The sequence below is a fragment of the Protomyctophum parallelum genome (genome assembly GCF_964188405.1).
Source record: "Protomyctophum parallelum genome assembly, chromosome: 18".
Lineage (NCBI taxonomy): Eukaryota > Metazoa > Chordata > Actinopteri > Myctophiformes > Myctophidae > Protomyctophum > Protomyctophum parallelum.
Window position 1 is genome coordinate 8109392 of NC_139716.1, and position 6614 is coordinate 8116005.

The following is a 6614-nucleotide window of genomic DNA, read 5'->3' on the forward strand; positions in this document are numbered from 1 at the left end:
ACACACACACACACACACACACACACACACACACACACACACACACTGCAGGCACATTTTGAGTTGGGTGTAAAAGTGATTAAAATGACAGGGCAGAGGCTGACAGATCATGGCTGCTGCCTCCAGTCCCATTAGCCAAGGATAGCCAGTATGCAATCAAGGTTCAAAGGTTGTAATTTATTGTTACATTGTGTGTGTGCAGGTACAGTACAGTACAGCACAGTACAGTACAGTACAGTACCCTTTGGTGTGGTTATAGGGCTGGAGTTACAAACGGCTGCACTCTTGCCTGCATGATATTTACAGTGTACTCACACAGCGTATACATAGAACCACGACGCTGTCCAGTACAATATTTACCGTTGTTTATTCATCACGGACATGACAGCCTTCACGTTGGCCCTCCGTTTCTCACACCGCTATTAAATGTACACCGGCGTGCAGCAGTTAATGATCAGAGTACACACACACACACACACACACACACACACACACACACACACACACACACGCACACACAATGCTGACATCAGCATTCCTTGCCGGTGATGTCACATTAAGCGTTACGACACCGTATGCGCAATAAACGCTGCAATATGTAATTTTCATATCATGTTGCCATACCTGGGATTCGAACGCAGAGAGAGAGAGAGAGGCAGGCAGAGAGAGAGAGAGAGGCAGGCAGAGAGAGAGAGAGAGAGAGAGAGAGAGAGAGAGAGAGAGAGAGAGAGAGAGAGAGAGAGAGAGAGAGAGAGAGAGAGAGAGAGAGAGAGAGAGAGAGAGAGAGAGAGAGAGAGAGAGAGAGGCAGGCAGGCAGGCAGGCAGGCAGGCAGGCAGGCAGGCAGGCAGCAGGCAGGCAGGCAGGCAGGCAGGCAGGCAGGCAGGCAGGCAGGCAGGCAGGCAGGCAGGCAGGCAGGCAGGCAGGCAGGCAGGCAGGCAGGCAGGCAGGCAGGCAGGCAGGCAGGCAGGCAGGCAGGCAGGCAGGCAGGCAGGCAGGCAGGCAGGCAGGCAGGCAGGCAGGCAGGCAGGCAGGCAGGCAGGCAGGCAGGCAGGCAGGCAGGCAGGCAGGCAGGCAGGCAGGCAGGCAGGCAGGCAGGCAGGCAGGCAGGCAGGCAGGCAGGCAGGCAGGCAGCAGGCAGGCAGGCAGGCAGGCAGGCAGGCAGGCAGGCAGGCAGGCAGGCAGGCAGGCAGGCAGGCAGGCAGGCAGGCAGGCAGGCAGGCAGGCAGGCAGGCAGGCAGGCAGGCAGGCAGGCAGGCAGGCAGGCAGGCAGGCAGGCAGGCAGGCAGGCAGGCAGGCAGGCAGGCAGGCAGGCAGGCAGGCAGGCAGGCAGGCAGGCAGGCAGGCAGGCAGGCAGGCAGGCAGGCAGGCAGGCAGGCAGGCAGGCAGGCAGGCAGGCAGGCAGGCAGGCAGGCAGGCAGGCAGGCAGGCAGGCAGGCAGGCAGGCAGGCAGGCAGGCAGGCAGGCAGGCAGGCAGGCAGGCAGGCAGGCAGGCAGGCAGGCAGGCAGGCAGGCAGGCAGGCAGGCAGGCAGGCAGGCAGGCAGGCAGGCAGGCAGGCAGGCAGGCAGGCAGGCAGGCAGGCAGGCAGGCAGGCAGGCAGGCAGGCAGGCAGGCAGGCAGGCAGGCAGGCAGGCAGGCAGGCAGGCAGGCAGGCAGGCAGGCAGGCAGGCAGGCAGGCAGGCAGGCAGGCAGGCAGGCAGGCAGGCAGGCAGGCAGGCAGGCAGGCAGGCAGGCAGGCAGGCAGGCAGGCAGGCAGGCAGGCAGGCAGGCAGGCAGGCAGGCAGGCAGGCAGGCAGGCAGGCAGGCAGGCAGGCAGGCAGGCAGGCAGGCAGGCAGGCAGGCAGGCAGGCAGGCAGGCAGGCAGGCAGGCAGGCAGGCAGGCAGGCAGGCAGGCAGGCAGGCAGGCAGGCAGGCAGGCAGGCAGGCAGGCAGGCAGGCAGGCAGGCAGGCAGGCAGGCAGGCAGGCAGGCAGGCAGGCAGGCAGGCAGGCAGGCAGGCAGGCAGGCAGGCAGGCAGGCAGGCAGGCAGGCAGGCAGGCAGGCAGGCAGGCAGGCAGGCAGGCAGGCAGGCAGGCAGGCAGGCAGGCAGGCAGGCAGGCAGGCAGGCAGGCAGGCAGGCTCAACTCTGAGGGAGAGTCAGGTATATCTGGCTGAACGGTGTCACCGTTATCATTGTCTCCGTTTGTTGTTCACTTCTTTTCATTGTAACTGCATGTCATTGTAATTGCTTGTTGTTCTTTGTTTATTTTTTAAAGATATTTTTGGGCGGCTTTTTGCCTTTTTTATTGATAGATTTCGGCTACAGTAGTTTGACAGGAAAGGGGAGAGAGATGGGGGGGGGCAGGGGGACACGCAGCAAAGCCTGTCGGGCTCATGGACTCGAACCCGCGACACGCTGTCGGGGCTTGGATTACCAGCCTATATAGGTGCCTGGACCGCTAGACCGGTCTATGCCGCTTGTTGTTTATCACTGTCGCGATGTTTGTTGCTCACTTGTTGTCTCTGCGTGCGCAGTGTTGCGATTTGTTTTATGTAATGTATGCTTTGGGCAATGTAGAACATATTATTTTAACATGCCAATAAAGCATTTTGAAATTGGGGGGTAGAGAGAGAGGGAGAGGGGGGAGAGAGAGGGAGAGGGAGAGGGAGGGAGAGAGAGAACAGAAAGGAGCATTTGGGCCTGGGCCATGGCTCAGCGGTCCAGGCACCTTGGCTGGTAATCCAGTCTGGCAGTGTGCCGCGGGTTCGACTCCCGACAGCCTTTACTGCATGTCACTCCCCCCCCCCCATCTCTCTCCCCATTTCCTGTCAGCCTACTGTCTGTCCCTCCATAGAAAATATAAAATAAACGCGAAAGCCACAAAAAAACATTTAAAAAAAGAAAAGAAAGCAGGATGTGTAAGTACAGTAGGTGTCTCAGCAGCTTACTGTAGATTCACCATCTCTTACTGTAGATTCACCATCTCTTACTGTAGATTCACCATCTCTTACTGTAGATTCACCATCTCTTACTGTAGACTAGCACCATGTGCTCTCAGGCTCTTTGGTTTGATTGAATTCAGTATAATTTTGTGTGTCATCCATCCTCTGCAGTAGGACACACACACACACACACACACGTGCACACACACACGTGCACACACACACACACACACACACACACACACACACACACACACACACACACACACACACACACACACACACACACACACACACACACACACACACACACACACACACACACACTATCTCTCTGTCCCTCTCTCTGTCTCTGAGTGATATTAGAAGAGGAGGCTCTAGTCTGGGGGAAGCTCAGTGTGCGTGCGCGTGTGTGCGTGTGCGCCTGTTTGGCGAGCGTGCCAGTGCGTGTCTGCCCTGTCCGCCCGCCCGCCCGCCCGCCCGCCTGCCGTGGCGCCTGCCCATTTCTTTTTTTTTTTCTTTTTTTTTTAGCAGGAAGTGTGGGGGTCACACTACAGCGTCTGTCTGGGGGACAGCCAGACGGCCGGCTCGCCCCCTTTAAATACCCAGAGAGAGAGAGAGAGAGAGAGAGAGAGAGACACTGATACTGACTATACCTACTGGCCCTTTAAGACGCTCTCTCTGTAGCCTGCAGCTAAGCTGCCTTCATTTGACATACAGATGAGAGGAGGAGGGGAGGGGGGGGGGGGGGGTGTATACAATATGGGGTTGTGTGTTCACTGGCTCGCCAGGGTGATTGAGTACTTGTCCAATACACATGCACGCACGGCGCACGGCTCACGCACATGCACACTGCGTGTGCGTGTGTGTGCGCGCGTGTATGCGTGTGTGTGTGTGTGTGTGTGTGTGTGTGTGTGTGTGTGTGTGTGTGTGTGTGGTCCTTGTGAAGACAGTGTGAGGCACCATGTGTGTGTCACGTGTGGCGTTGTGCAGATAAAGGACCCTTTGTGTTAATGTGTTTGACTGTGAACAGATGGGACCGCAGGAGCACCGACGCAGAGCGCACCTCAGGTCACCTCCGCTCACGCACGCACGCACACACACACACACACACACACACACACACACACACACACACACACACACACACACACACACACACACACACACACACACACACACACACACACACACACACACACACACACACAGTATATATTATATTACTTAAGCAGTAAATGATGTACTGCGTACTGACAAGTTAGGATTGGGACGATTCACGTATAGGCCTAGCTCCTGACGCGATACAATATGGATACCTATAGGGTGTCGTCGGTTCCATTCATATTGCGATTCAATATTGCGATTTATTGTGATTTTTGTCCCAAAGTCCCCCATTTTAACCCATTCTGAACGGGAACCCATTTTGGTGTCAGCATCATGTCATGCTTTAGCTATTCAAAAATAGCAGATCTACAAGCTCGTAGCGCGCCACCGAGTGGCGCGCTACGAGCTTGTAGGTCTGCTATTTTTGAAAGAAATCGAAGAACGACTGACATTTTTTTTAGAATCTGATCTCGGGTCAGAATGGGTTAATCAGACCAGTGTGTGTCCAGTGGAAAACCTCGTATGAATCTGATCTCGGGTCAGAATGGGTTAATCAGACCAGTGTGTGTCCAGTGGAAAGCCTCGTATGAATCTGATCTCAGGTCAGAATGGGTTAAAACAATTCTAAACAATATAGAACATGAAAAGTTCAACCATACACTTCAACGCAGCCAGATAATGTCCGTCAGTCTTTATGACATGAACAAATAAATAAAAATAAATGAACAAATTATTGATTCTGATTCTTTGCGAACTTATGAATGAAAACATACGCCTTCATGCGCACACACATACCGTATACACACTGACATGCGTATGCTCACACACAGGCCCAACCAACCTTTTTTTTCACCCTGTGTCAATTATCTAATCCTGGGCGCTACACTTCCTCTGCCAAACTGGGGGGCAGCGGCTTGACCTCATGCTTCCTTCTGTTGGACGTAACGCGTGGAAGGAACACGTTATTCCGACCAGTTCCTTTCCCCTCCGTCAGGCGCTCCGGCTGGCCAGGGGGAGGTAGTTTAGAGACCAGGATTACTGCAATTTTGTGAGGTATACCTACCCAGTACCCTAGGGGACACAGGGAGAACATGCAACCTCCAAACAGAAAGGCCCTTTTGCCAACCCCGCCTCGGGTATGGGCACTGATAACGCGGAGGAGAGAGCACGCCCCCAGTGCCCATAACGTCCCCAGCGGGAATCGAACCCAGGACCTTCTACACAGCACTACCGACTGTGCCACCGTGCCCCTCGACTAACCTTTTTAAGCTTGTTTAGCTCGCTCGGTGCACCTGACGGTGCAAATTAACCACCCAAGCCCTATTTTCATATACAGCTCAAATAGATGCTGCTATTTTTTTGGTATGTTTTTGACATGCCCCGAAATAGTAGCGGTGGCATGTATGGGTTGGAAGTGGGGCTAAAAGTGACTTGTGTTCTCTCACAGTATTTACCTGGGTCTGAAATGGGTGCGTGAGAGAGTCAGGCTCTTAGCGCCGTCTGAGCGCTGAGTCAGGCCATTTGGTATGTGAGTCAGTTAAATGTAATGTCATTGAGCAACACTAGATACAGTACAGTACACTATACCTGAGACAGGTATGTGGGCTTGGCAGGGCTTGCCTGACCCACTCTCTACAACTCTCTCTCTCTCACACACGCACGCACGCAGACACTTTGGCTACACACACACACACACACACACACACGTTTGTTGTTGATGCAATGTAACATTTTAGCCTTAACCCTGAAGCCGAAGATTGTTGTGATCAGCTTGTATAGATCTTCATTTTCTAGATTTTCTGTGTATATCTCCGACGAGCAAGTATAAACATAGCATGAAGGTGTTTACAGAAAGCTGCGTTTCCGGGCCCCGAATATCGGTGCGAATTTCAGGTCCACCATTTATTTCCCCTGCAGTTTTCAGAAAAAGTCTGCATCATTCTGCAAGGACCGCAGCAAAGAAACGCAGCAGTGTATGCAACCACCTTGGGCTCTATCTTGCGCCACCCCTGACCCCTTAATTATCCCTAAACGTTTTTTTTTACCGATCTACATCGACACATTGTGAGCTTGTAGATCGGCAAATTGAGCTATTTTAAAAGATTTTTTTTTTTGTGACCAACTTTTTATTTTGTTTTTTTTAAAAGAACCCCGGGTTAGCACAGAGATTACAGGAGAGGGAAACAACAATGGTGCATACGTATAACATAATACATGTTTCTTTTTCTTTTTTTCTAACTAAATGGTAAATGGTGCATTTATATAGCGCCTTTATCCAAGGCGCTTTACAGAGATTGTGCATTACATTCACCCATTCACACACACATTCATACACCGATGGCAGCGGAAACCATGCAAGGCACCAACTAGCACATCGGGAGCAATTAGGGGTTCAGTGTCTTGCTCAAGGACACTTCGACAGTAACTCTGGGGGAGCCCGGGTTCGAACTGGCAACCTTACGGTTACCATCCAGGCACTCTACCCCTGAGCCACCGCCGCCCCAACAAGACAATTATGATGAAAACAAAAACAAAAACGTGGCAATGATGTTTTTAAGGGACAAACAAGAATGGGTCAGGCTTTGTT